The sequence below is a fragment of the Prionailurus viverrinus genome, chromosome E2 (assembly GCF_022837055.1).
Source record: "Prionailurus viverrinus isolate Anna chromosome E2, UM_Priviv_1.0, whole genome shotgun sequence".
NCBI classification, from domain to species: Eukaryota; Metazoa; Chordata; class Mammalia; order Carnivora; family Felidae; genus Prionailurus; species Prionailurus viverrinus.
Genome location: NC_062575.1, coordinates 56,955,621 through 56,963,812, shown reverse-complemented (window position 1 = coordinate 56,963,812; position 8,192 = coordinate 56,955,621).

Below are 8,192 nucleotides of genomic sequence, written 5' to 3'. Positions count from 1 at the left end.
CCCTAAAGTATTTCTTTTTAAAAATTTTCTATTTTTAAGCAGTCTTGATACCCAATATGGGACTCAAAGTCACTATCCAGAGATTAAGAGACACATGCTCTACTGACTGAGCTAGCCAGGCCCCGCAAAAGTCGTTCTATGTTTCAGTTATATCTTTTGTTTTCCTTTCAATGGTGTCAATGTTGCCTTGGGGGTGATTTCAAAAGCAGTACTACCCCATGTTAAAATACGTTCCTATACTCCTGTCACGGAACTTGGTCTGGATCACCCGGTGAAGAATCAAGCGGCACTTGAAGAAATTGAAAGGCAGGTTTATTTCACACTGGCGGGCTCAGAGGAGATCACTCTCCAGAGATCTGAGCCCCGAGCACAAGGATGAGGAACAAATTATAGTCTGTTACTTCTGCATTAGTAGTAATTTGGTGCGCGGCAAGCAGGGTAGGAAAAAGAACCCAGAAGGGGAGTCTTTGGGCAGCGACTGAAATTCTCCTACCAGTCCTGTCGGCCATCTTCTAACAATTTTTCCCTATCACTCCCGCTTCAAATTGCTAGTTCTCTCTGGCACCAAGCTTGATGAAAGGGTCCTCCATAACCTCTTGTATCCTCAAGTTGGAAAAGCAGAAATCCGTCTTGAAATCTCTTTATCGCCAACACAGCCAACTGCCATCAAGATTTAACACAGTACAATCTACCTTCTAAACGTCTCAAAAGTCCATTTAGTCTTTTCCCACATACCAATCTGTTCACTGGCTCCTTCCCACCTGCTCCTTTTGTAAAATTCAGCTGACACTTCCCCTTGTTCCTCTTTGTCCCCTGCAGTTTACTCTTCAGATGTTGACCAGAAAATATTTTCATGCACTCCTCTTGCTCCTTAAGCGTTACCACATTTTCAAACATCCCCAATTTCTCTTAGATATGAGGCATAATATTCATAGCATAGCCTCCAAAGCCAGCAATAAATAAAACCTGCCCCCCCTCCTCCCGCCACCTTCACCCAAGGACATTTGCGTGACAAATTAGGCTTTACAATTGCATTCTCAAGTACATCTTGGGAAAGTTTAATATCTCAATTTTAAAGTTACATATTGAAACATAATTCCAGTATGTTCACAGTATTTCAGGACTGTTTCATGGAATCTATCCTTCTGTGACCAATAATAATACAACTATAGAAGTACATCGATATTAATTACAGATGATTTCATGTACCACGCTCTTTACCATTTCATATTAGGTTAGTGTCAGTGTGTCTCATTTACCCCTGTCTATGCAATGAAATTGGCTCATTGTTCTTAACATTCTTTGAGGTCTCAGTGCATCTATGACTGAACAGGTAGGTGGAAGACAATTCATATTTCCCTGATGGGATGAGGGAATTCTAGATTTCTTCCACAGCAGACATGGTACGGCCTGAATATGCTTGGGTCATGATTCATGAGAACAAAATGGCTAATGGTTGAAAAATATGTAGTGATTAGTCCAGTGACATTCACCAGCTACCAACTAGAATTATCAAGGAGATCCAAGTAAACTTGAATGATGGACAAAACGGCATAAAACAATACAATGGTGGTCACCAAAATAAGGGTGCTTTCAGTGGCTCTGGTCTCATGGTCTCACAGATGGGTCTGGGGGAGAGAGTGTTCCTATGGATGCATTGGACCATCTGCTTGTACCTGTGAGGGAGAAAAACCATGGAGCTGGTGGCCAAGGTCATGAATCCCAAACACAAAATGTCAAAGAAAGATGTCATTGCTGCATCTAATGAGCCTGTGATCTTGTCGCTACACTGTGAAGCAGGACAATGTCCCAAACCACTTTTTTTGGTAGCAGTTTTGTTGTTCCACTTACCAGCCATATAAATAGGAAAAAACATGTTTATGAACATGTAGAACACCCCACACAGGATACTGGAGGGGCCAATGTATTTTGGAGTTTTTACTTTAAGCTCTATCCACCTAGAGTTCCCAGGGTTGGTTGGGATAGCTTGGAAGACCCTCATGGGGCAGGTGGAACAAATGGACATACCTCTGGTCACTCTGTGAACATGTAAAAGAACATAGCATCCATAATAATTAGTGAAATGTTTCAGTCCTAAAGCTATCATGGTCTCTGGGATTCCTCTGGAAAGAATGACCAAGGAGTTGGCTACAGACAAGTTCCTGAGAATCAAATTCATGGATCTCGGCTTGCATCCCTTGAAGCAAAAGGACGTCTAATGACAGAAGAGTCAGAAATTGCCCAGAATTCCAATGACTCCCGGGATAGGAAGATCATTGCTATAGTCACATCTGCCGAGGCCATTCTGTCATTGTCTAGAATTCAATATTCAAAATCACAGGCAGCGAGTTCTGCATGAAAACATGAGTTTCGGCCTACGTTTTCCTGGAAAACAAAATCTGCACTTACATTTCATTTCCCCTGAGAATGAACATCTAAACTATATTGTCTTTTGTTAAGAGATTTCCCAAGGTACATGTGTGTCTCTCTATAGCACTTACAATGTGTGAGTCTGTTATTAACGCTTTCCCTATTGTAACTTATATAATATTGACAACTCTATGAGTTAGGAATTAACATTACCCTCATTCTATAGACGAGGAGAATTTAACTGCAGGAAGTTAAATGACTCATGTAAATAGCAGTAGAATCAGGATTTGAACCTTGGTGGCCTAGTTGCCATGACATAAATGCTTTCTTCTGCTCTATACTCTGCCAGGAACCTCGTCATGGATACATATGCACACACACACACACACACACACACACACACACCCCTCATATTTTAAATTTATTTTACTTTCTAAACCTGGTTTGATCATTTCCCAGTTTTAAGTATTCTTTATAACTAATATAACTAAGGAATGAAGATTGAAAGCTTTAATAAATTTTACATGCACTGAATAATTTTATATGAGCCAGTCTGATTTATTTAATGTACACAACTGTTAGGATGACAGCAGAAGTCATTTCATTTTTTTGCCTGGACCAAAAGGACAATGGCATCCATAACAGAAATTATTGTGTGGAACTGCACTGTGTGCTAACGTATGGGACATGAAACATCACATAGTGATAAAGCTTATTAGGGCAGAAAATAAATTAATCATACTTAAAGATCACATCACTGTATATTTGTATATTTGTGAATACACAAATTGAAACTCGAATTGATATTCGATTTAGAAAAGCTATTCAAATACAATACAAACCTGCAAAATGGATTTGTAGACTTGGAGTCTTGGGCATTTAATGAGTTGAAAAGCAAGAGAGGTGAGTAGTGAGCTGGGAATACTGTTGAAATAATTTTAAACCAGAAGAAATGTAGCTTAAAATTGTCTTTTTTTCTTGATGTGATTATATTTTTAATTAATTTATTATTTTAAAATTAAAATATAAATTAAAGTCCTTCATTTCCCCCCCTTGAATCGCTCTATAGTTAATAACCTTATCTTAAAGGATCTTTCCTAATTTCAGGAAAGAAGATTGTCTCACAGATCAATATTGCACAGAGGTTTTCAGTAGAGACACATTTACTGTCTCCATTAAGCACATCACACTCAAATTACAGAAGAATAAATTTCAGCAGTTCCCATTAGACACGCTGTTTCTGCTGTGAATCGGGTTTTTCAGTTAGTTCCATCATACACCTTATCACATGCACATGCCTTTACAGTGCTCACAATATGGCTTCTAAAAATGTCTCTCTGACTCTTCCTCACGGTATTGAATAGCTGCTTAATTCTGAAAGTATAATTTTTTTTTTCTAAATAGACTGTCCATGCCCAGTGCGGAGTTAGAACTCACATCCCTGAGATCAAGACCTGAGTTGAGGTCGAGAGTGGATGCTTAAACGACTGAGCCACCCCGGTGCTCCCTGAAATTACCATCTTGACGTATCTTAAATTCAGACTCTGGTGGCACTTGGATCAAACACCAAGAACCCCGTTAATGGGGATTTTATTAAATTTCGTTAGCAGCACTCATGCACTGATTGAGCAGTCTCTCTCACAAGCTCAGCCTGTGCCGGAAGATTCTTTTCCCAGACATGCTCACCTACCCAGATTCCTGCTGCATCTCCCAACCTGAGAGACTGTGGTCTCACACTAAACTAGAAGATACTCACAGACTCCTTCTTGTTGCCAGGACTGGAAGCTGGGTGTAAAGTAGCAGGCAAAGCATGTGTGGGAGGGAGGAAGCCAAACTCTGAGATAGATGTTAGTGATTTTGTGACCTCACCTCTCCAAAGAATTGCCATCATCATGTCCGCTGTAGTGGCAATGAGAGTTCCAACACTTGGGGAACTGAGAACGGTTCTGAAAAACTCTTTAATTACCAGGATCTATTAGAAGTTTGTAGTGAGCAGGTCCAAAGGGACCGTTGGAGTGTTTTAGAGAGATTCTTCCATTATTCCTGGAAGCAGACGGGGTGTCACATGGCAGGAGGAAATGCCAAGGGATGAGCCCTGAAAGACCAGACGAGAAGCACATGAGCCTCACTGGATTCTGTGCTTCCCTGAGGATTTCTCTGACCCCAGTCTAATCCTTTGTTACTCCCCAGACCCAAGGACCACCACCATTTAACTTATGGGCAGAGAGAAAGAATCCTCCAAATGACCCAAGGATTTTCTGTTTTTAAAATTTTCAATAAATGCAAATAAAGAGCTTGGTGAACAAATGAGATTAAAAATCATTTGTCCACCTCTGCAATTCAAAAATAACTAGAAAGCCTATATAAAGTGGACATTTTCTCAGAAAATACATTTTACCAAAATTGACATAAGAAAGATAGGGAGTCCAAACAGACCAATATTCATAGAGAAGAGGAAGTCGTCTTTTTTTCATTTATCAGTCCCTGACCAAAAAAAAAAAAAAAAAAAAAAAAAGCATCAGGATCAGATAAGCCACCAGATTCTTCCATTTCTTTAAATAGAAGATGTGCTAATGCTGCTTTCTGAGTTCAAGAGCATTAGAGTGGAAGTAAAATTTCCAAATTATCTTTATACTTCAAATGACATTCTGAGACTAAAACATCCTAAAGTTTGTACTAAAAAGAATACTATAGAAAGATGTCATCTCTCCCTACAGATGGTACCATGGACAATAAACAGCCAAAACCTCTGAAGAGGAATAAAGAATTATAATGAGCCAAGAAATTTGTGTCTCCGATTCATGAATGAGTCACTGTTAGGAAATTAATATACTTCATATTTTTGAAGAGAAATCAGAAATCTTACTCATAGTTACAAAAACATTTGGAAGAATACAACATCTAAGGATGTTAAGTCAGAACACTTGAAATTAGGAATTTCTTTCGGATCTTTCCCAACTTAGCAAAACAAAATCTTCTTCTTGTTCATAGGGAAGTGCTAGAGAACTCCGCTAAGGCCAGAAAACCACACTAAAAAAAGTACATGATCACCTGTTGTATTCCTTTCTCATTGTGTTGGAGGTTAGCCAGGGCAATGTAAAATGGCATAGAAATTAGAAACAAAGAAATAGAAGTATGTTTTTCAGATGATAAAAGTTTATGTCTGGAAACACAAAGGAACTGTTAGAAAATCTACGACAAAAAATAATTCCATAAGCTAACAAGACAGGATACTGACATTCAAAAACAATAACGTCTTTTTGCACAGGGTATTTTTTTTTAATTTTTAAATGTTTATTTATTTTTGAGAGAGAGACAGAGTGTGAGAGGGGGAGCGGCAGAGAGAGAGGGAGACAGAGAATCCAAAGCAGACTATAGGCTCCGAGCTGTCAGCACAGAGCCCGACATAGGCCTCGAACTCACCAACCGCGAGAGCACGACCTGAGCCAAAGTTGGACGCCCACCTGACTGAGCCACCCAGGTGCCCCAATAGGGTAGTATTTTTAAGATTTCACTTTTAGAAATCTCTACACCTAACATGGGGCTCAGGTCATGATCTTGAGGTCAAGAGTGGCAGGCTCCACCAACTGAGTCACCCAGGTGCCCCTGTACATAGGATATGTTTGTACAGTAGCCTATGTATAACAATCGTTTATGACTTATAGTAGGAGGGTCATGCAGTTACAAAATTGTAACATAAAATGAAATAGGGGCACATGTGGTGCTCAGTCGGTTAAGCGTCCAACTCTTAATTTCAGCGTCCAACTCTTGATTTCAGCTCAGGTTGTGATCCCAGGGTCAAGGGATTTAGCCTTGTGCCTTGTTTTGTACTGAGCCTGGAGCCTGATGGGATTCTCTCTCTCCCTCCCTCTGCCCTTCTCCCTCACTCTTTCTCTAAAACAAACAAATAAATAACTTTAAAATCATAAAATGAAATAATCTAACCAGGAATGAATCTAACAAAAATCTGTAAAGCCTACAGGGAAAAAAAACATTCCTGAAATATATGAAGGTAGAAATGAATGTAAATTACATCAAGTTCCTGGGTAGAAAAACTCAATATTATAAAAAGGTCAATTCTCCTTTAGCTAATTTATTAATTTGATCCTGATAAGAGACACCATCAGTTTTTCAAACTAGCAATGTTGCTGCAAAAATCTCAGAGAATAGTAAGAATAGCCACAAAAAGCTCTAAAAAAAAAAAAAAAAGGGAAAACCCAAAATGACTACAGTTATCCTTCTGAGATGTTTATTTTTGAACAGACTATTAGATCAGTGAAGGTAAAAAGTCAAAAGTATGCCAAAGTGCATAAGAAAAGTTAATAACCAGCAAAAACTAAAGTGGGGATAACATCATAAACACTTGGTATTTGGGGAATGGGAATTCCTTTCAAAATGACAATAAATGGTCTCATTCTTCACATCCTACAGCGAGACAAAGGTCAAACAAAGAGAAGTCTATATGGTAAATAATAATTAAAATGGTTAAATTCCTTCCTAAGACCTGCTTCTCAAGCACCTGACTGTAGCCAACCTCTGGCTCATCATCTTTAAAGACGTCATTCAGCGATAGCTTTGTGTGTGAAACGTCCTCATTGAGTTTTTATGCTAACTTGTTTTTTTAATGCTTTTATTCATTTTGGAGAGAGACAGACGCGAATGGGGGAAGGGCAGAGAGGGCAGAGAAAGAGGAAGAGACACAAATTCCAAAGCAGGGTTCAGGCTCTGAGCTGTCAGCACAGTGCCTGATGTGGGGCTGGAACTCATGAACTGCGAGATCGTGACCGGAAGAGAAGTCAGATGCTCAACCCATGGAGCCATGCTGGTGCCCCATATGCAAACTTGTTTTGTATGTTCACAGTGTCCAGTGATGTATCCATTGGCATCACCTGCTTCTTGAGTGTCTTCAGGACATCAAGATTGGCCCCAGGAACTCCAAGATGATAGAACTTAAAATAAAAGCTCTGCATGCATCTCTAACAACCAGCTGCTTGATCCTAAGTGTGATGGTAAATACCACTTTGTCTCTTCCTGGGACTGACTAGGAACAGTGAAAACATCACAAAGAACTTTGACTGGAGGGGCGCCTGGGTGGCTCAGTCAGTTAAGCCTCCGACTTCAGCCCAGGTCATGATCTCACAGTTCGTGAGTTTGAGCCCCGCGTCAGGCTCTGTGCTGACAGCTTCAGATTCTGTCACTCCCTCTCTCTCTCTCTCTCTGCCCCTCCCCAGCTCATGCTCACACCCTGTGTCTGTCAAAAATAAATAAACTTAAAAAAATAATTAAAAAAAGTTTTTTAAGAAGTTTGGGGATTCTGAATAACAGTATCTCACAATCACCACTTGCCCTACTTTTAACCTTCCCTCCTGTTGATATTGGAATTCATGAACTGAACCAGGAACTGCATAATTTTCAAGCTCTTAAGATATAAGCAGTGGGTCCAGCACATTCAGAGGAACAACATATCCAGATTTTTTCTGGAGGTGAGGTCTACCCAAGGCATCCTTGTCTTGGTAAACGCCTTTGTATCGTTTTAGGCTCTCTCTTCCACCTTTTCATGTCATTTGGCTCTTTCTAAAAACCTCAGTTGGTGGGTGCTGAATCCCTGTGCTCTAATCACTCCATTTTTTTTTTTTTTAATAATCAGCCCTTTTGTTCTCTGGAGCCCTGACCTTATTGTGTCCAGGGTCGTCTCTGCATGCTACAGAAGGAATACTCAACCCTCTAAAATGACAAGATACCTATAAATTATTGTAAACCGTTGAACAATGTGTAGTCATGTGTTCATTCACTCCTTGCAGAGATTTAAGCACTGGAGGGGG